The sequence below is a fragment of the Geospiza fortis genome, unplaced genomic scaffold (assembly GCF_000277835.1).
Source record: "Geospiza fortis unplaced genomic scaffold, GeoFor_1.0 scaffold104, whole genome shotgun sequence".
NCBI lineage: Eukaryota > Metazoa > Chordata > Aves > Passeriformes > Thraupidae > Geospiza > Geospiza fortis.
Genome location: NW_005054325.1, coordinates 3,044,204 through 3,067,191, shown reverse-complemented (window position 1 = coordinate 3,067,191; position 22,988 = coordinate 3,044,204). Strand labels below are relative to the sequence as shown.

General features: G+C 40.5%; 1 long non-coding RNA gene across 4 annotated transcripts in view; it reads left to right on the top strand.

Annotated features, from left to right (window-relative positions):
- LOC102032880 overlaps positions 1 to 22,988 on the top strand; it is a 257,711-nt gene that overhangs the window by 130,635 nt on the left and 104,088 nt on the right. For all 4 annotated transcript variants that reach the window (XR_001335651.2, XR_004081715.1, XR_004081716.1 and 1 more), the window contains exon 4: positions 3,324 to 3,437. This is a non-coding gene — a long non-coding RNA (uncharacterized LOC102032880). The remainder of the gene's footprint in view (positions 1 to 3,323; positions 3,438 to 22,988) is intronic.

Sequence of the window (22,988 nt, the reverse complement as noted above, 5' to 3'; positions counted from 1 at the left end):
TGTTCCATACCAGTGGGGGATGATAGGGGTCACAGTATGAAATAGGGCACTGGAAGGGCCTGTCATGGCATATGTGGGCTTTGAATTGATGTGACCCAGATTTGTAGGGTTTACCTTCTCTGCTATTTTGTTTCTTTATGGTGAGCTGAGATAGGGCATTCAGACTATCTTCTTTCCTGAGATCCTTGTGGGTCACATTATTTATGGTATTTATTAAGAAAGTAAGCCCCAAAACCTCCCTCTCTGCTTTCACAAAATCAAGTTGTGGCTGCATTGGACAGACTTAAAATAGCTATGAGCAAGTATTCCTTATTTTTCTAAGGTTCTGAGGCTCAATTTGCCGCTTTGATAATATCCTTAGAAGAAATGCAGCTGAACTCTAGGTCATATCAGCTTTGTGTTCTTCACTAAGAGATATGATTTTACCTGTTAAAACAGCGTTGAAAAGATCATTAGTGATAGTGATGATTGGGAAAGTAATCTTTTGGGAAACCTGGTTGTGGGAGCAGGCATAGCACTTTTTGAATGAGGGAAGAACATCAAGACAGAGTTTTTTAGAAGTATATTTACATTTCCAGGAAAACCTCACAATCAGTTGATCTTTGACTTACTCTAGTTCACAGTGTTTTTAAAGCAGAGATGGGGCTCTGCTTTAAAACCCCCCCTGCCCCTCCTCCCTGTGCCTGTGTGTGTGCGTGTGCGCACGTGGGTGTTTCTGCAAGTGTTGTGTTAAAAAGCAATTGGCATCTGCTGACTTTCTCCATCTGAAGCTGCTTCTTTTTGGGCAGATGAACTGATTCTGTGCACCCTGACATGTGCCTGGCCCTGGCTGACCCTTCATGTGCAGCCCTGCGTGCCCAGGGTGCAAAGGCAGGTCCCTGTCAAATGTGGTGCCAAGGCAGAGGAGCTGTGGTGGAGGTTCCCCTGTGCAGGCATTCCCAGCTCCATCATGTGTGCAGCCATTCCACATAACCCTAACAGAAGGCTGCCTGTCAGCTGCAGGCCTGGGCTGGGGAGGATCCTTACATTCTGTGATTTCCTTGCATGAAAAACAGGAAAAAAGGGGAATTTCCCCATCTTGCCTGGCTAATGGTGTGGTTGGTAGCTGGCTCAGTTCAGGCAGGGCTGTATCCCATGCCAGGTGTACACTCATGTGGTATGCACACACATCTTGGGTGAGCATTTTGTGGGAAGATCCCGTGGGGGAGAGAAGGTGTATGGACATTTGTATTCAAGTGGCCTGATTTATTCCACTGGGTTTTATTTGATTGGTTTGACTCCTCTTCTCTTCCCTCATGTTTTCCCAAATGCTAGGAAGGAAGGCCCTGCATTTTTCTTTGCTGTGTATGTTTGGCAAGTGTGTTTCAGATGACTTTGGCAGGCTTTTGAAAACAAGGCTTGAGCTTCTGTGAGTTTTGAAAAGCTTTTTCCTCTTTATAGATAAAAGTATTGAAAGATACATACTATTGGTTGCTTGGATAGTAAAACTTAGAGAAGGCAATTTACTCTTCAGTGTCTCAGCCATGTATCCTGACTTAATTATTCAGTTATCTCCTCATGAAATACAGTCACATGATTGCATAAAAAAGAGTGAGCATTCTATCTGACCATTTTGAATCTTCAATAACGATGGTATTGTTTTGAATATGTTAAAAATAACAAAATTCTTTTTCAGAGACTATGATAAAGGGAATGTAATATGGTTGATTTGTGTGTGCATGTTTGGTTGCCCAAAAATGAGGCACCTGAAGCAAGCTGTTAGAATTAAGGGCCAGTTCAAGAAATCCAGGTGCCCTTTGGTTTCAGTGCACAAAGTCTGCTCATTAAAGAACTTATCTCTGTTTTGAAGCCCATCTTTTTTTTTTAAACTCTTGAGCAACAAAGCATACATTTCAAGAGTTGTTTCCCAGAACTATCTGAAACTTCTGGCTTTCTTTGGTCGCTCCAGCTGTCAGCAGATTTCAAGGTGTGTGTCTCTGTGTTTGAAGAAGTTATCATAGATATTGGTGACAGCTGGGCTTTGAAATGCTCTTTGCAGTCAACACAAAGTGCATGAGGAGTGAGTCATGGACATTTACAGACCATACTTGGCTTCATATGTAAGTCTTCTTATAATGAGCCTGCCTAATTGAGCTGGGGAAGCTCATGACTTCACCATGTTCCTCAAAAAATGATCCAGTTGCTAAAGTTAAGGATCTGAGCAATGATCTTTTATGATGCTACATTCAATTAATCAATCAAATTAGGATTTTCATCTTTGTTGTCACTGCCAGAGGGGTCCAAACTGGTGTGATTTCCACCCCTCAGGAGCTTCCAAGGATGTCTTTTGTTTTTATAGTTTTAGTTATTTAAATTAGAAAACACAAGGCTGTGCATTGTGAAGGTAGGACTTTGCAATTATGAAGTTCAGTGATATAATTGAGAAAAACTGTATAATGTGTAATAATTCTGCATAAAAATGAATAATAAATGTAGGAATAAGAAATAAATGGAAGGAGAACACATTTTCACGAGACTGTACTTGCAAGGGTGGTCTACAAATGTGGAGGTTTTTGTACCTAATTTTAGCTACCATGTTGAATCTTTTCTTACTGTTTACTTAGGAGGGTTTAAGTCTTGGTCTTACCTCTTGGCTGTTGGAATCTCCATTGTGCTGTAGCCCATGTTTCCAAGATGGGCAGCAGTGTCTGTGTGTGGGGAGTAGCAGAGGGCACAATGTGAAGTTGTGCTGGGAGTGTTGCAGGGACATTACCCCCTGCTGCTGCCCAGCACCTTTGTTGTGTGTTTAGACATGGTTTGGGAGAATAAGTAGATGAACACTGGAAGCTAGTGAATGCAGAGAACAGGATGATATGTGTCTGAGAGTGGATTTGCCTTCTGCTAACACAATTCAGCTTCCTTTTCATAGCATGAATGTTCAATACATTTTATTTCTCAAGGTTGTGTTTAAGAGCACATTCCAGGTTGTGTTCCTGTTTAAAAAAATTTTAGTGAGGAAACATCCTGAGTGAAAGTTTGAACTTTGTCCAGTGACAAAGAGAGAGAGAGAGAGAGAGCTTGTAGTGCCTAAATGGGATTTATTGTAGCTGAACAGGAAAAGCCCTGAAATATAAGGCTATGTAGTTGTGTAAAAGCATTGTGTTTTCTGTCATCTTACACTCATTTGACCTTGAATTAGAGCAATGTCTTTGACTTAAGTATCCATAAGACAAATTATAGCATGAACAAATTGTTTTAAAGCACCTATTATTATAATTTAATTTTTTTATTAGTGCATAACATAAAGTTACTAAGTGCTTTTGTCCTGTTTTTCTTTATTTCAGGCTTGGGTCACAGAGAAACATGAGAATTTACACTTCTGAAATAGGTGTAAATGGGACTGAAGGAATTACATGGAGGATTCTGAACTCCCCTTCTTCCTGCTTCAGCAAAGATGAGTGAGTGTATTATGAAATAATTTATAATTAACTCAGTCCTTACTTCAGAAGGTTTTAGTTAAAACAGGAAGATACAATTCAGATGGCTGAATGTAAGAATGGAAGAAATTTCAGATACTACAGATACACCTCCTAATTACAAACATCAGCCTTCAGAATCTGCTGTTCCTGTTTAGTAATATGAGAGTTTCCATTAAAATATAGTGTGAGCTTGCTGTAGTAAATCTCACCCCCTCCTACCCCCACCAACTCTCTGCTGCAAATGTTCTGTATTTGAAAGCTTTTAGCCCAATGCCAAAGAAAGCTGAACTGACAAAATTAATTTTACCTTTCTTGAACTGATTCTGAGTGAGGCTGTTACTGCAGAAAAGTGCAAGGTTGAGCTTTATTAGCCCCCTGCATATGTTAGTTAAACAGACAGGTGAGAAACAGCAGCAGAAATGCCCATGTCACACCTGGGCTGCTCCTGAAGCCTGTTGGAGTGCAGCTGATATGTTAGTTCCCGGGGCTGCAAATCCAGCTTCTGGGTCTTCCTGCCTCCCTCCCTTGCTAGACCTCTGCCCACAGAGGGAAGGAAAGAAACTCCAAGGCCAAACCTATGGGAGGATAAATGGGACTTCACCTTGGGTTGTCTTTCTCTGCCTCTGCCTGTAGATATGTGGGGCCACCATTAGAAAAGGGTACATGACTTTTCTGTGGAATTTTCTGTGGAATCTTGGCATTCTAATTCCTTTCAACTTAGTGTGTGCCTCGCATATGTCACCTTCAGATACTGAGCGATGAATAAGATCTGTGCTCCTTAGTACACCCTGTTCAAAGTGAAAAGATACAAGTCCTGTTGGAAAAGCACATGTTGTTTAAGCCCTGGCTTTTGGCAGAGGTTTCTCCCTTCTGCATCAATACACGCAAGGCCATGCATGTGGTCCTGTGAATGAGGTCCTGGTCATGTGGTCCAGTGCTGAGCAGTGCATAACAGGAAAATTTTCAATTGCAGGTGTTGCTCACCAGACAGCTCTTTCACAAGCTGTGATACAAGAAATATTTAATAGCTAGTAAAAATGAACCCTAAAACTGGCAGAGTGACAGCAGAATTTTTCTATTAGTTTAAACACTCTTGTAATTCTTGACTCTAGCTTAGATTTGTTATGTACAAATTGTGTGCAGGGCTGAAAATGGAGGGTGCACCATCCAAAGCAGCTTTGGATGACCTTCTGAGACTTTTACACTTGTACATGGGAGCAGGTAACACCTAAAGCAATAGGCGTGTCTGGACAGCACTCAGCTTCAGAGGGTCAGAACCAAGATGATGCCATGCTGCCTATAGCCCTAAAGCCAAAGGACATGCCTTGGGTGGTGTCAGAAGAAAAGGCAATGATATTTTTGGGTTGAAGGTTGTCAGGACAATGCCTGAGGCTTTTCCTGAAGTGGAAATAGGCAGCAGGTGAAAATATATGCTGGAGAGGAACAGGTTGCAGTAAGATTCAGGAGTATCCCAGCGCTTGGAGGGGGTAAAAGGGTAGGCAGCAGAGCAAAGAGGGTGTCAGTGATGTATCAAAATCATCTGGAGCTCAGTGGGTGAAGGAGGAAAACAAATGAGAATAGTAACTTGTGTGACTTCTCCAGAACAGAGAGTAGGATAAAAGAATGCAGCGGAAAGTGAAGTGGGTGGGAATTTTTCTGTGCAACCATCTACCCCAAACAATTTTTTTTCCATCCAGAGATGTTTCCTGGTGGGCTGTGTTTGAAACCAAGTATTAAGGAGTCTCCCCTGCAGCTGATAAGAGAGAGAGAGGTGAGAAACATTCAGGGAATGAGAAATCAGGACTTTCTGAATCAGGGAAAAGAGCAAAGGGGTGAGAACTGTGCAGGCAATAATGAGAAAACAAGTGTTTTGAGGGGAAGTTTTGGGAAGTAATGGGAGAGAAGGGATCTTCATCAGGAAATACACAGTAGTATAATTTGATTTCCAGCTGTCTTGGGGATTTTTTACCAGCATGATGTAAATGGCAGCTCTTACTGGAGGGAAGGAAAAATCACTTTTCTCATCAAGAAAGTGGAGAAATCTCACTATGTTTGCTTGCTTGCACAAAGAATGCTTTAATGTAAGTGTGGGAAAGGAATAGAAACATTTTGGTAGTACTTCTTGTATTTTCTATTTTTTGAAGAGGGTATGCATATGGTAACACAACCTGGGGTACCCATCAGCCTACAAACCCGCTTCTGTGTGTCTTGAGATTTTTTTCTGGAAAGATGCTATTTTTTCCCCCTACCTTTCAAATACTGACTTGCTTAGAAAAAGACAATGTTTTAAAACTTTATTTTGAAGTTTGTTCTAATGAAGTCTAGCTATATTCTGGCCTGAATATTCACTGCTTGATGGTAAGATTAAAATAGCTGTGAATGTTTTAAAGATTTGGGCTTTGCATAAGTACCTTTTGTTCTGTGCTGGGTAGGATGGCTGTCTCTTGGCAAAATGTGACTCCTGCCTGAAACCAGAGCAGGTCTGAAGCTGACCTAATAGCTCATAAATTGGCATAGTCTTTCTAAAAGGTGATCAGCTTGGCAAGGTATGGGCTGGTCTGTGCTCGTGGTTGCATTAATCTCTACCTTGTGTCTGCTTTTTCTTCAGCTACAGTTGTGCTTGCAAGGTGTTTGTGGTATATTTGCTTTATCAGGAGGAGACTGGGAGTGTCACACATGCTAGAAAAGTACCCTCATCTTTCCTCATTCATTCCCTATGTGGTGTCATATGGAGCTGGGAGTCGCCTGTTCTAGCAGTCACTAAAATATGTTGATAATGTTTGCTTCCAACAGGACACTCTTCTCCTGTACGTTCTGTTGTCTTCCTCTTTCAGCCTGTTTCTGGGTCACTCTGAGGGCTTTGGGAGCTTGTCCTGGTTCCCCAGGCCCCTGGAAGTGGTAAAAGGGAGGTGGTGCTGACTGAGCTGTAGCATGGGCAGGCCTGGGATCCCCAGTGCTGGGGAAAGGGAAGAGAAGAGCAGGTCCAGCTGCAGCCATCCTGACCTTTCTGGGAGCATCACACATATCCCATATGTCTATCCCATGGCTGTTCCCACTGTTTGGCAGGGCTGGGGCTTGCAAGGCTGACACCAAAGCAATATGGCTGTGTGTTTGCAGTTTTCCACTGCTGGAATCAAGTATTGGAAACTTCCATTGATGCCTGGGAGCTTCTTAATCCTGAATGTGCTCACTAAGGAGCTTGTCCTCCATATGAATTGCCTGGCCATGTTACTCTTTGTCTGTTTCTAACCCTGTCTATTCATCAATTTTATTTTATTTTTTCAAAACAACTCAAAATATAGGTAAAGCAAAGACTTTATTGTATCTGTAAAGATGCTGACCTAGCATCAAATAGAAGAGTATGATGAAGTGATAAATGTTTCAAGCCCCTGGCCTTTTATCTCTGATTTTCTTTTCTTAAAATGTTTCTCGAACTTAAGTGATTGAAAAGTTTTCCAGATCTGATAACTGCAAAGATTTCAAGTGAAACTTTTGGCTTCTATCCCAGTATGAGATCATACAAAGTGATATTAGCTGAATTTGTACCAGAGTTTGAAAAGAAAATGAAAACATGTTACTGTTAGTGTCTCTCAGCTATTTTTCAGCTATGCTGGACAAATGTTTTCTCATTGGTTAAGTTCTGAGTACCATTTGAAATGTTTTCAAATATATGTGTGTGTATATATATATGAACATTTTTCTTTCCAATATTGTATTTAATTTATACTCTTAGGCTTTTTTTATCCTTGCTAGCAGAACTACTTGGATTACATTTTACATAGAAGTTTTTTAATCTAGTATGGCAGAGAAAATTCACTACAAGAGAGAGGATATACTGAATTCCTGCCACTATTCCAGAATGACCTTAAAACAAAATCTCTAACCTGTCTTTTTGTCTGGTTTCTGTGACAGGAGACTTTGAAAGCAATGGTCTTTGTAGGGGTGTGTGTACTTAGTAAGAGTAAATGTGTGTCAACTACATGTGTTTTGTGGGTCTCCTTCTATAGAGAAATAAAATAAGATAAATAATGCCTTAAGTTAGGCATTTAGATTACTGAACAGGGCTGAACTTCAAGGCTGAACTTGCAAACCCAAGCAATTGGACACTAGAAAATTCTACATTTAAAGCTATTAATCCATCCCCTTGGTAAATATTCATTTTGATTGCCTTTAATTAGAGGATTGCGTGCTTCCCCCCTCCCCCCCACCCCCCAAGGCCTGTGTATTGTTCAGCACACAGCATGGCTAATGCTTAATGACTGGGTAGGTTGTTGATGTTTTGTTTCTCACCATTTCTTGTATGGCTTTATTTACTGCATGGTTGGCAGATGGTGCACTGAATACAGAACTACTCATTCCCTCATGGAGATTTTCATGGCATTAACACCATAAAGAGGTACTTTACTGCATTTTTTTCAGGGAATCTTAATCAGGAGTGCAAAATAAGACATACATGTATATTTAACCAAACTCTGAGCCTTGACAGTTAATTTTCTGGAAGGAGATGGTTGCAGCACAGTTGCCTGAGTGTAAGATCTATCAGGCTGTGTTGATTCCTTCCCCCACTCTTCTTTTTTGTAGCAAAAAGCAACAGTGGGTCAAAGCTCCCACAGGGGCATGAGGTATCTCCATAACTCAAGTAATTTGTTGGAAATGTTGTAAACAGCTATAAGTTCCCTCTTCTCTCCAATGTTTGCTTCTTGCCATTGTTACTTGTACAAGAGAACACAGAATTTTACATGTCAGAAATCTCTTCTGTAATCAAAGGAGTGGATATTTTGTCCCGCAAACTGGCTCAGCAACGTGCTTCCAGCATTCAGTGCACGTTTGAGACCTGATGGAAATGAACAAAGCTTCAAAACCTGCTGTAAGCTACAGGAAGAGAACACCCTTCATCTGGTTTCTGTCTTGGAGGCTGTAAGCTCTTCAGGCTGGAGCCTGTGCCTTCCCATATGTCGATAGAGTATTTCAAGCCCTATAGTAGTATAAACAGCAGTGGATGAGGTCATCATATATCAAACAACATAATTAAATCAGTGCTTTATTCACTGTCTGTGTCTCATTATGGCTGCCTCCTAGGTTGCTGCAGCCTTGGAGATCATGTAAGAACTAGAATGTTGCAACAGCCCTTGCAGAAACATTTGCTTTGAAGTTGGTGCTATTCGCTTAGAGACCAATCTTCATAAAAATGTACTTTTGTAAAATGTGCTATTTTGAAAAAGCCATATAAAAGGGAAACACTTACTATTGATTTTTTTTTCATAAATTGTCATGCACAAATGTCAGCTGCTGATCATATGATTGTGATGGGATTTCTTGATTGATTAGAAATCTGAAAGCAATCAAGTAGATGATGTATTAGGAAAAAAAACCAGATTTCTCGGAGGGGAACATAAGCTTAAAGTGCATGCAAAGTAACCAGATTTCAGTCATTGGCATGAAACTGGCATTTTTTAAAGTTAAGTGATGCTTTGTTTTGGCCGCTACTTTAAAGTGCATTCCCTGTAAAACAATATAGGAAAATATTTTAAGATGCACCTTCCCCCTTTCACAGTTCTGGTACTCACACTTTAAATTTCCTGTTATATCAACGCCTCGAAGTGTTTTATATAGATCCTTATGTGTGTTTTACAAGGAAGTAGGCTACCAATTTTGTCTGAGCAATAAGGTACTTTGAAGTCTGAAGTCATAATAAGATATGCACGTAAGCCTCGTGCCTCACCATGTATGATGCTGTGGGCATGTGTTATTGCTTACCTATGCCTTAATTACTGTACACATGTAGCTACAGGAATATATCCATACGGTTTTCCTACTGTAAACTTTCAGGTGACTTGCTAATCTAGGCCAGTACTCAGAAACAAGGGCTGGTCTGAGATCTTAGAAATTACAAAACAGGCATACAAATTTCAGCATTAAGGATCTCCCAGATCCACTTGAAATCAGGTTACATTCATATTCTGTCCTGTTTTCTGAATAGCAGCCCAACAGCATGCAAAGTTGTTATGTTGTTGCTTGACCTGCTCTATCCCAGTCTTGCTGCCAAGTAAAAAAGAGGAAAAGGTATTCAGGGTTTATGTTATCTTGGCTTTGCCATAAGTGAAAGAGATATTTTTCCTCCTTTTTCTTTTAAATCTGGGGATTTCCTGAATTAATTAATCTTATCTGATGAATTTACTGAAAAAATGTATGTTCTTCCTCTCTGAAGTTTTTCTATTTGTCTCTGGTGCTTTTCCTCTCTACCAGTAATGACAGCTCAGAACCATGAGTTGGTACCGTGCATTAGGGTATAATCTTTGCTAATCTTGAGCTTGAAAGTAGGAAAGTGGAGAGAGATCAAAGGCATCTCTCTAATGTTCTGCAGTACAGGTGGGGTCCAGAAATCAAATATAAAAGCAAAGTTGTGCTGCTCAACCAAATACCCTCATTGAGAGTGGAGGGCATCTGCCAGCTGGGCTGCCTCTAGGGCTTGTTTGCCCTCCAAAGCACTTCCAAAACCCTTCTGCTGCAGAGATGGGAGGTGGGGATGATGATGAGGAGAGTCTTGCAGGATCCTGCTGGAGGTTCCAGTCAGTAGTTCCCGCTAGGTAGCTGCCCTGCTGGGAAGACTAGCCTGGCAGGGTAGGAAAGCTGAGGGAAGGGCAGAGAAGGCTACTTACCCCCAGGCAGAGCTGGAAATCACCTGGCTCCTGCTCAGCTAGTGAAACAACAGCAAGGAGAGAAGTCTCTCATCCTGCCTGAAGATGGGTGCCTTCATGTGGTTCTAGGGAGCTAGGGAGAAGTCAGTTCTAAGTCTGCTTTCAATAAGAGCCCTGCTGTTCCTAACCTTTTCTTTTTTCCAGTAACCTCGAGTTAAAAGAAGATCAGTGGCAGACAACAGAAGTATAGGCTTCTCAGTACTTACAATTTCTAGTCTTCAAAATATAACTTCAATTTTATTATGTTGTCTTAGTGGCTTGATTGTTGACTGGTTAGGCACTTGATAAACCTCCTAATAAAAAGAATAGATGCTTCTCTTGGTTTTGCACTGTTTGTTTTTTCTTTGTTCATGTCTTGCTATTCTTCTGTGATTATTTTTTAAAATAACCAGAGTAAAACAGAAGCGGTAAACTTTAATTTAGAGGTGTTAGCAAGAGGTGGCTCATGTGATAAGGGTCATCCAGGCTTCACTCATTCTTTGATGTAATCCACTACCCACTGAGGTTCATCCTCTCTTAGTATTACTTCTGTTATATTTGCTATCATCTCTGTGCAGATGATAGCTTAATACTTGCAAATGACCTAAATATAATGAATGTCAAGCCAAAAAACCCTCTAAAATCACACACCTATGAGAAGACAAGGACAACACAAGGCAAGCCTGTTAGGGCAAGTGTGAACAAGTGCTGGATGTAAAAAAAAGTGTGTTTTTTTTTTTTTCCTTTGCTACAGGGGCACAATTCTCATCTCTATTTGCAGTCATCTAGGCAAGCTGAGGTGTGTTGAGTGCAGAGCCAAATTGCTTGTGCACTGCATGCTGTGCCTACACAGCTTTCAACTGGGAGCCAGCTTGGAGCACAGGCAGAGCAAGCTCAGGTCTGTCCATACCTGCCTGCATACAGAGCTCCTCAGAAGAAAGCAGAGACACCCATTTTCTCTTTATTACTGCATTACACCAGAGGCAAATTCTCTAATTAAAATTTGCAGTCAGCGTGGTGTGCTATAACTGCTGTAAATTTTGGTCATGTCAAGACTTCCTGGCGGTGGGAGGAGAGGCCCAGAGAAGGCAGTGGGTGCAAACAAGGGCTCTTGTGTAGATGGCTACAGCAGCCCAGCCCTGTGTCCCATCCGTGTTACTAAGGCACCACCTATGGTGCTTTGTACCATAAAAATTCCTAAATAGCTGAAGAGAAAAATGTCAGTAATGCTGGATACTGGAGGAATTAGGATCTGCTTTGTCCTGAAAGAGGTTCTAGTCATATCCTCCTATCCACTAGGCTCCCATGGGCAAAGGTACTTGAGAAGGCTCAAAACTATTTTGTTCAGAAAGGCTCAGCCTTTCTGCTGCCTTTGCCCTGGTGCATTGCTTCTGTTCATCTGACACAGTAGGGAAAACCTGTGAACTAGGATAACAAGGATAACACATTAAGAAATATGCATTTTAATAAAGGGATTAGAGAATAGATTTGCATATCTTACAACTAGAGAAATAGAAACTTGGAGGGTGAAGAGTTTTTGGTATGGGTTTTTCTGAATGGGTTCTGGTTTTTACCTTCTCAGTCACTGTGTTCATTTACTTTGGCTATCATGATGACTCTTGAAATGCTATCCCAGGTTACTTCCCAGGTCGTCTTCTTGCTTTTAGGAGCTGGATGGCTGAAAATACAATCCTACACTGTGCTCTTTCCACCCCTGCCTTTAGACCAAGGAAGAATGTCTGGTTACTCTCCTTTCTGGGATGGGAGAACTTGATCATATGAGGTCAAAAGAGGTGCTGGCTGGCATGTAATTACCTTTTCCTTCTGGGAGGATGCTTTTCTCTTGGGCAGAAGGCAGTGGGTCTGGGCATTGAGAAAAGTTTAGCAGTCTGTGTTTGGGAGGGAGGAGCAGAATGGGATAGTATTCTTGTGAAGCCCCTGCTTCCTGTCGCACTGTATTTGACCTGACATAAGCAGCTGACATAACATCACCGTGGGCGTTGCCAGCATTTTCTTTTAATATTAAATTTGGGAAAAAAAGTTAATAACTGTTTTCTTCTTAAAAGGAAGGAGAAAACCCCAAAGGATCTTGGCTGGCTCTGCATGCCCTATAGGTATGTCTGGCTGTTTTTGATGAACAAGGTGCTGTCCTCCTGTTTACCTCTCTCAAAGGAAGTGTCTGTTGACATAGTCTGCATTTCAATCATCTTTATTATACAGCTCTCTGGGAAGCCTCCGGGGCAAGTCAAGCCAGCCCTGAAAGAAGCTTTTGGTCACAAAGAGAGGAGTCAGAACAGACACCCACAGTTTGTATTTCTTTATTTGCAGAGATCTCTGCCCTGATAACCTCAGACCCCAGAGCAGCTGAAGTTGGTTGAGTTTGGAGTGGTTCAGAGGCACAGTGGGCAGGTCTCCAAGTGGCTGCTGTATCCACCCCTGCACTGCAGCCAGCATGGACCTGGGTGTGTCAGCTGGCTTTGATGTCCAGCCTAGCGGAGGCTGGGGTTTCCCTGCTATGGGACAGATAGGTGGGTGCTTCCAGGTTCAGAGGCATCTTTCCCACCCTTCACATCCCTCAGGTTTTCTATGCATGCTGTCACCATGCTTGGTGCTCTTAGTGTGGCTCAAATGTTCACAAGGCTTCACGTGCCATTACCTGTGACAGGATTATTCAGGGTGGGATCCAAAGCCTTGCATGTTGTGGGTTTGTGTTGGTGTCTAGAATTCAGTAGAGAACTGCTGTTGGTTGTGCTATCAAAGCTGTCTGTTTTTAATATTAGCATGAGGAGAGAATTTCATTTCAGATTGAAATTTATGCATCAGAACTGAGCCTTTGTGGGTAAGTGAACTGTGGATGATTTGTATGATGCTTTGGAAGTGTGCTGTATTATTCCACACTAGTGTGTTTGGAATAGGTGAAGTCAGCTTTGTCTTGCACTGATGTGATATTTTCCTCTAGTGCTCAAGGATGAGCTCTAGATAGATGCTTGTGAAAATGATGCTGCGCAAAAAGCATCCATCTTCTTGGCAAAAGGTGAGGCCCTGACTGGCCTCAATGTGCCCTCAAGGCCTCTTTCTCCAAATCTGTGCAGCTGCTGACACCTCTGAGGGGCTAAACCCATCCATCTTTTGGAAGAAGAATGGCTTTCTACTGCACTAATAGAGAGTGAGTTACAAACCTTCCTCTCTCAAGTTTTCTGCTGTCCAGACATGGAAATTTATTTTATCTTCAATAGTTCCTACCTTAAGCCAGTTGCAATCTCTATCAAAAACTGTTACCTAGAAAAGCTACAGATGGTTAAGAAATAGTGTCTGAGTGACCCAGTTGCCAAGTGTAAGGTGGTACTTGTGGTGCATGGGGAGCTGCCTAACAGCTGAATGTTCAAATATCAATTAAAATAATTTGCAGCATCATGCACTAATGATGAAAGCAGCTTGTGTCTTCATTGTAGCCGAAGATTTCGAGGGCCAAATTCACTGGAAATACAAACAGTGGTGCAAATTATATGTTAGAGCACAATTGTTTCCCTGCAGGCTATAAATAACTCCTATTTTAAGACACTGAGGGTTATTTGTCTCCTGTGGGAAGACTGTATTCTGTGGTGTAGCTGACCAGAAAATGGTTGTTAGTGATAAAGTGGTGTAATTTGCATTGATTTATTATTCATTGGCTGTGCAGATCAAGTGCAGCTTACTCAGCAAGAGGGATTGATACCAAATTCTTTTGTCGCTTAAACAAATATCCCTGCTGAGCATAAGTGAGAGATGAGATTGTTACAGAAGAGTGGTGTTATCAGACACCTTCTAGCTTGTAACTCTCTAAAATCTAAATCAAACTTACTGAGAATTTGACTCCAAACTCACTTTTGGGCTACCTGGGTAAAGACGGTTTGATAACTATTGGAAGTAGATGCATATAAAAAAAAATTAAAAGGCAATTCCTTGACTTTGCCTAAATTTCCCACACCATGTGACATGCACATCCTGCTTTGGAAGTTCTAGTGATTGTGTCTGGCAACCTGCACCCATAATAATAGGCCTTTATTGGCTGCTGTTTTTAGTGGGGGCAAAATTATGTTAAGGATAGGACATGATCATTCTTATAAGGATTTTGTCTGAAAATGTTAGCTTCAGAGCTTCCAGGTATTTTGAGACATTCTATGATTGATGTGAGAATGATATTATCAATGCCTACTTTGATGTTCCTCTGAAAACTGTACCCCTTGGAAGAAAACTACTTAAAAGACTATTTGTTGGATTTCTCTTCTCTTGTTCCTCACCTTTTATATCAGTTTTCTATTTGTGGTGGTTGTGGGAAAACCTGGAAATATGAATCAAATGCTTCCTTCAAAAAACAGAGGAATATATTTCTTAAGTGTTATTTTTAAGTTATTCCTGGGGGAAGGGAGGGTGTTTTATGTTCAGATTCATTATCTTCAGGTGTGCATGGCCTCTGCTGCAGGTGTTGAACCATCCCATTCTTCCCTGGATTATTATCAGCAATGATTTCACAGATTATTCTGCAATTCCACTGTGATTTTGGCCGGAAAAAAAAAGTAAAATTAGTTACAACATGGGAGGTAAAGCTGGAGGAAATTCTTAGAGGCTTTCTGGTGATCAGTTTTTCTTTGTACATTGACTGAGCATCAGTCTCTCTCCACAAGTCCTCATCTACAATCAGTCTTTGCATAAACACTCCATGTCCTGCCATGGGCCATTGCTTTTTGCAGCCTGGAATGAACTTGTGGAAAGTGCTGTAACTATAAATTACTCTTTTTGGGCCAATTGTTCTGGGGAAATCTGAACAAAATAGTAACCTTGGAACTTAAATGTTCTCCTAAAAGAATCATGTCCTATCCATATAAAACTGAATTATTTTGTAGCATATTCCTTCACATTTTTGCTAAAGGTTAACAAAATTGTTTAGACAGCTCTAGTTGGTGCACATCAATCTACTTTACAACCAGCTGATTAATGTCTGACTGATTTCTGCAGCAAATTTCTCTAATCACTTCTTATTTACAAACTGGGGTGGTTTTGTTTAAAGTAGCTATGCTGTGAGTGTTCATCTATCTTAAAAGTTCATTCCTTGACTGAAGTAAGTTTAGGAAACACAAGTCTAATGGACCTCTGTGACAAACGGTGCCCATAAAAGAAGAGGTCATATGCAACAGTTCTGGTAGTGTTAATCCCTCCTGTCATCTCCTACAGATGTAGTAGAAGAAAATAAATTCTTGAAGTAAAGAGAAAGGCAATCATAGCGAGTAGGCAAATGAGAGAAACAGTTACTCTGGAGCCTGCAAGGAGCTGTGCAGGAAGGCAGGAAATTGTGGATTTTTATTATCCAGGCTATTGGCTGACAGTTGGTGATGTGAAATAATCTACAGCTTCTTTTTTTGAGAACTTATTTAAACATCATAGACTTTCTCTGCTGGGAATTACAGAGGTTTCATCTTTAGAAATAAGTTAAATTATTCACTCTTTCTTCAAGTAGAGTTAGGCACTGGGCCGATGTCTTTGCTGTGATACATTGTGCTTCATTACAGACTACAAGTGCTGAATCCCTCTGCATGTTTATTCTGTTAGTAAATATCACTCTAACTGGTATTAGGAAACTTTTTCCAATGGTAAACATAAGAAATATTCAGCAGCTTTGTGTTCCTATAGGGAACTCAGTTGGACAGAGCCCACAGGTATTGGGATGCAGCGTAAGCAAAATTATTCACTTTATATTGACAAGTCAGTGTAACTCTGTGGAATTATAGCATGGCAGAAACAAGTCTCAAAGGTTTTGAAAGGTCAGATCTGTTCTACAGAACATCAGCATAAGTTGTGGCATACTGCTGATTTTGGAAACAAAAATCATATAAGTGGATATGTGAATATTTAATTAATTATTTAAGGACTACTGAGAATCCCTCAGTCACCTTCAGCAGACACTATGCCTTTTACTTTTAAAACAGGCATATTTTCACTACACTTTTATGACTTGTTTACTTCTATCACCATGTACCTCTGTGAGGATATTCTACACATGGCTTTCAGTGTAGGAATAATTCTGCAGGTTTCCCTTTACTCTCTGTACCTCCTGTTCTGATGACTCAGATGTATTTGTGATATTTCCTAGTGAGGATTTCACCAATTCTTTCAGGCTTAGGTTACAGATCAAAATTCTGACCAATGTCATCTTCAGTTTGACTTTTCTTTTTGTATCTTTCGCAAAAAAAAAAAGTTATCTGGTTTTTTTGGATACTTGAGGACTTAAGAAGAAACTGCTAAAGCTCTTGCCCCATCTCTCTTCACCTTATGATTCTCTCTCTGCCTTGTTCCTTTTGCTGGTTTTGGCATGTGCTCTTTTGTCCTGTTGTTATCCCTTTAGACTGCTTCTACAGAAAAATTTCCAGCCATATTGCCTTAATTATTTTTTCTAGATTTCCCTATACTTTGAGCAGCCTTCAACAGAAATGAACTTTATTTTAGAAGCACCTACATTCTATCTTTATTTTATCTGTAATTTGTACAATTTTTGGAGACTGACTCTTGCTCTCCATCAGCCTATGGTACCTTCCTCGCTCAGATTTTGGCTACAATTTAAAGTCGAACTTCAGTGGTTTTGCTTTTTCTTAGGAAAACCTCATCAAGATATGCAGATATCCCTTTCCATTTACACCTTTGCCATGATTTCTTCAGAAAATCAGGATTCTGGTGATCAGAATTCTCCCAGTTCCTAGAGAAGACAGATTGACAGATGAGAGAAAAGTTTAGACTGTGTTTCTTATGAGTTACATTCAAGAAATTAGAATATTTCTTAAGGGATAGTCTGTGTCATTGTGTGGAGTGGCAGTAATTTTTGCTGAGACTGTTAGAACAGTTGAATATGTCAAGAAAGGATGGGAAAGGGTCTGAAGATGGTCGTATGGTATTCATGCCTGGCTTTAGTGTGCAGCATGTCAAAAAGGAAGAAGATATATTAATGGATAATGAAAGAAGAGTATAAGTGATAGAAATGACAGTGATGTTAACTGGACCATCAGGTCATTTAATGAAAGGTTTGTGCTTACCTTGACAGGGTGATTGGTTGTGGTCAGTTAGAAACAAGGAAAAGGTTTGTACTTAAATACCAGGTTGTTAGGGCAGGGGAATCTGAACTACCTGTGAAGACAAATGTTGCAGAGAACAATAGGTGCATAGCAGAATAATAATCTTGCTGGAAAAGTACTTCCTGTGTTCAGGAAGAACAGTAACAGAAAGTAGTAGACTGTCCATGAGTGTAACAGCGAAAGATCATTAAAAAAACCTCAAATCACCCTACCCCCTCCCCACAAACATAACAAGAAAGGACATAGTGAATAAAAGAGTATCTGTTCTGGTTTTAGCAGCTAATAATGAGATCGTGGAAAAGCTAGACTTGGGAAGTAACTTAAGATCAAGTGATCAGGAATCGATGTAATTAAAATGAAGGGAGGATTAAAAGTTTGTCCTTAATTAAAATTTGTCTTTGACAGATAGCTAACCTGAGTTTGCCAAGCTGCTAGCAATGCTGGTTGGCTGCACTGAGAACCAATGGAACTGAATAGTGCAGAAACTGGGAGCTTTTGCAAGTACTCCAGCAGTCTGAATTTTGTGTCCTGAGGAAGGAGAAGTTGTCAGAAAAGGGTGAAAGTTGCTAGAGTTGCTAGAACTCAGTCTGAATGGAAGCTAACAAGTGATGTTTATACGCATAGAAAAGAATATTTGAGCCATATAGATAACTTTCAAATAGCAAGAGGACTAGTATGTAACACTGCTGCTCATGGAGGCATTAAGCATAACTTAGAAGTGGCCTCTGTGTGAAAAAGCCAACCCCTCCCCATATCTGTCTGAGGAAACCCACGCGGTGACCACTGTGAGAAAAAAAAATCTGAATGTGATGGAAAGAAAGCTTGAACATGGCACTGCTTCTGAATCACATAAGAATAGATAAACTTTATAAGTGCACACTCAGAAATTGAAGGTATGAGTGCAAGGATTTTTAGCAGATCCTGCAACACCCACTGCCCAGCTCTGGGCTCTATGCTTTGTGCTTAATTGTGTCTGCTATGTGGAACAGGAGTAGTTTTGTGGTGTTGCACTGTTTCGCATTGTGATTCTTGAGTATCACTGCATCAGTTCAGGAGGTTTAAAGTATGTAAACTTTAGGGAAAAGTTGAAGAAGAGGGTGTGAAAAGAACCTTAAATGTGATGTCATGTTAGGAAACTGAAGAGTTTACTTGGAGGTTTTCTGGCTGAACACAGATGGTAACATGACCAGCTGTTGTACCTTTTCTGCCCTGTCAGAAGGCAGTGGCATTTTTGGGACACTCAAGTGGAGATTTTTGGGACACTGAAGGGGAGAATGCTGTCAGACTGGTTAAAATAAAGTACAGAGCGAGAGCTTTAAGATGCTGAGACTGGAAGAAAATGACTGAAAGGGTACGACTGAACTTGATACTTGGAAGAAGAGAATGAAATATCACAAGTGACGTTAAATTTGCTGTGCAAGCAACTCCCAGAGTTGGCGTCAATTGAAGGAAGAGGAAGAAATTTTAATAGTAGGGAAGGCTTTTAGTGTTAGGGGAAGTTAATTTATGTTTGTGGCAAAATGTAGAGTTTGAAATTTGGGAGGTAAAATTATACATGTGTTTAAGTGCAAAGGAGATGTCTTGGAAGGTGAGAAGGAGTGTCTAACAACATGTTAAGCTTCTCAATCAGATCTAAGGCTCCTGGTCTATGCTCCTCTTCTATTCCTTCCAGCCCCCCTTAGACTGCTTTGCCGATCTTTAAATGGAATGTGAACCATCACTGCAAAGGTGAGTCCTAAAGACATCGCCTAATTGTGTTAAACTGGGAAGAATACTGTGGCAGTGGAAGAACTTTCAGAAGTGTTCATCAATGTAGTGGGCTGCCCAGAAGAGAGGAGTATCATAGGAAAGATGGAGACTGAATTAAAATTCAGTGAGGACAAGATGTCAGAGCAAGGATGATGACCAGCAATACTAGAAGGGCCGTGTAGGAGGGAGATCCTTGAGATTTGCCCAGGAAGAGATCATGAATTACTGTGGTGAAACCACTTTCATTCAAAGGGAAACAGCAGAAACTGGGCTGGACATGATCCAATATAGAGTTGGAAGAGAGGAAGTGAGTGTGGTGGCTTTAGCCTGTGCTTGCAACAAGTTTACAGATGAGGGAAAGGAGGAAAAGAACTGCTGAAATAGGGCTGACTTCTTGTGGGTAGTGAAAAGGGGGAGTAGAGTGAGAGAGAGAGAGCAGTAAGCGGGGACTAAGCTTGGGTGAAATAGAAATGTGCATTCAAAGAGAAATAGAAGTGGTTAGAGAATTTCAGATGAAGCTGAATAGTCGATGGGTTCTGTGTGGTGATATTTTAACAAACTGGATTTTTGGTAGGATTTGGCGAAACCAATGAGAGATTTGGAAGTATCAGCACCTTCATGCTTAATGAAGCAGAAACTGGCTGAACAAACTTTTTTCTCCAGTTAGTGGTGACTGATCTGAAGCAGCAAGGTGCTGCTGCTTGGTTTTCCCTCTTTCTTTCCCCTGCAGCAGGCAGCCAGGCACGGTGCCGACGTGTGCCCTGCGCTCAGCTCTGGAAGGAGAGCCATGCATCCAGACTTCAGGGGCTGCACAGCCTAATTGTCTGGCTCTGCTCCAGCTGCTGATTGACCCAATAAACTCTAATGAATCTGGATTCCTGCAGTCTGATTTGCTTCCTCTCCTGGTTATGTGCCTCTCCTAGTCCGTGAAGAGCTGAAACCTGAGTGCTGGCTTTGACAAAGGGACTGAGAGAGGGGGAGGCACGGGAAGAAAAGACAGATAACAGCCGAATGTAATCAGGGTTTTATTACCATCCTCAGGAAGTGGGAATGGCTTTAAAAAAATAAAATAGTGGGTTGGAGCAAGGAAAGTTAGTTTTGGTGAGGTTATTTGACAGGAAATTACAAAATACAAACAGACAGAAGAAACACATTTTAAAACAGGGTAGGAAATCTAAAGTTACTTCACTGTGTATATTCAAAACCCTCAAAGCAAAGGCTGAAAATAGCAGTTTAAACAAAAGCTATCTTATCTGATAAAGGCATTTCAAGCACAAAAGGAAATTTATATATTGGGTTGACAGTCTTAAAATAAACTGATTGTCTTGATAACACCACAGATTTAATTGTGGGAAAATATTGGGTCCATTTGTATGATCTGCAAACACAGTAGATTCCCATGTAAATTCATCCCTTTTCTTTTTTTGTACCTTTCTTGTCTTCTAAGCAGTGTTTATCAATGTTTTCCAGAAATTGTAAAGGTAGATTTATGCATGTAGGACAAGACTGATAAATATGTGCATAATTTTTAGAATTCCATGCAGACCAGATACAATTCATTTCCTGTGCTACTGAATGGAAGCATATTAATGATACTTCAGCAAGTAGCATTCAGATTCAGAAGGATTTTGGCAGAAATACATTGTTTTGGGATGAGGGTAAAATTTCCAGTACTAGTGATCAGAATTCTTATTTTATTGATATAATTTTTTTTTGATTTGTGATAAGCTTTTGAGTACTTGGTGGGTCTTTTCACTTTCTGTGCGGAAAGGAAACCATTCTGTTACCACAACACCTTTATCCTGTTGAGATTTCAAATAAACATTGCATCCATATGTGTCCTTCTAGTGAGATAGGATATGTGTTACAGGGTTGAAACTATTTGATTTGCTGCGAGGGAGAGAGCAAGGAGAAGGAGAGGAAGTAACAAATGATCTATTAGATTATCACAGCTCAGATCTAAGGCTTAGAATGCTGTGGGACAAAATATCTCGCTTTTGGCTGAAGTGGTGAAAAGAAGCATTAAAAGGTTTCTAGGTACACCTGCCTGGCTGCCATGATTTGGAACTTTGTGCTGCCTCCAGCTCCTTGCTCAGCAGGCTGCATTGCACATCTACCAGTGTATTACAGCGCAGCATCTGCAGCTCTGCACCTCGTCATACCTGCTCAGCCCTGGGAGATGTGCTAGCCTGGGATTTTTTTCCCCAGTTAATTCATCTGCTGTGCCTGTAACTCCCTCCTGCTAACACTGCTGAGCCTCCACAGTCAATGAACACAGCAAAATAAAGTCTGGTGGGAGAGCACTCGCTCACTGACTGCTGTGTTGGAAGGTAGTGAGGTGCACCGTGGCTTTGTTCTGGCTAGGTTAGGTACATGGATGTTTCCATCTGCACTTAAATATTTCCTTTCCAAGGTAATCCAGGTGTGCCTGGAGATCTGTTAGGGACCAGAGTGCTCAGAATTATCTGACCTCATGGGGCTCAGAGAGTATCACTGGAGCATAGCACAAAGATGAGTTCACACCAGTTTATGTTGAGGAACAAGACTGTGAGACCTGGTTGTGTCTTGTTGCTGGAGAATCTTGCTAGGAGTCCTGTAAATCTGTTAGGATCTGATGGGGGTTTTGCTCTGCTTAACAAAGAGCTATCAGCTGACAATGGGCTGTGAGATTTGGGTTTCAGTATAAATTTCCTGAACTTGTGATCGTTGGGGTTTGCACTCAAAATAAATAGAAATGACACCTGTACAGGAAAGCTGACCTTTTTTCTATTGATTTATGTCTTATTTAAATGACCTCTTTAACAGGATTTCATAACTCAACCAGGTGACTTCATGAGGGAAAGCCGTGGGAGGAAAGTAGCTTCCTCCTTTAAAATGGATGAGTGTTGATGTCAGTGCGAATTGCTAATCTAAAACAGTGAGCCTTTAAAAAAAAAGGAAATCAAAAAAGAAACAGCACTTAATTATCTTTCAAAAATGCATATATTGAGTGTATGGAAAAACAGGTAGTAGAACTATTCTTGACTGACTCTATTTTTGTTTTTAGGTTTTTTGGTTCTGAAATCCTCTACAGTTACTCCTTGATAAAATTCTGAAATGTAGATGTGGTATTCTAGTAAAAAGAGATCAATAAATTGTAGTGTCCTATAGTTAGCTCTCAGAATGCTGATACAAGTATTGGGAACTTCTCTTTTTCCCATTTGTTTTTTCAGCAACAATCAATACCAAGTGACACAGCTGGTAGAAGATTTTCTTAGGGTTAAAGAGCTTGCATCAAAATTAACACCTCTGAAGAATTCTAAGATAATAAAAAAAAAAGTTGGCTATTACTATGACCCATTTTTACAACCAGATCTTTCCTTTTTTGTTTGAAAGTTTAGATATATATGAATGATATTTAAGGAGATGCCAGGTGATAATAATGCTACATAATTTTCTTTCTGTCTTAGTCACATTTTATAGCTATTATTTTATATATGTAAAAAATGAAAAATTAGGTTCTGGAGATGAAAAGTTATTGCCTTATAACAATCCCTATCACAGGTTAGTATCATGACTAGGTAGCCAGCATGTCCTCTGCTGAATATGTATTAATGCTCGCTTTAACTTCTTAGCTAAGTTCAAAAAATAGCTGCTAGAGTTAGGATACAACCCTTTCAATAGTTTGCTGTAACACAGTTTTGCTGTTTTCACATTCATAATGATAGTAAAATAGACGGACTCATTTTTAAAAAAAAGAAAATTGTGTTTTATGTTAAACTGCAGTCTTTTCCCATCGGCTACTTTGGGAAAATTCTGTTTGCTGGTTTTGAAAGGTGTGTATGTGAAGCTCATTGTGACTACTGGGTGCAAATAAAACCAAGGTCAAGAAACACAGAGATATGTTGTCTCCTGGCTTTGGTTATGTGCATTACTTGAGCAAGTCTGTGACATCAAGTGTCCTTTCCCTGTGACAGAATTGAGATTGTGTGTGGGTGACTGACTTGAGACAAGAGTAAATGGAT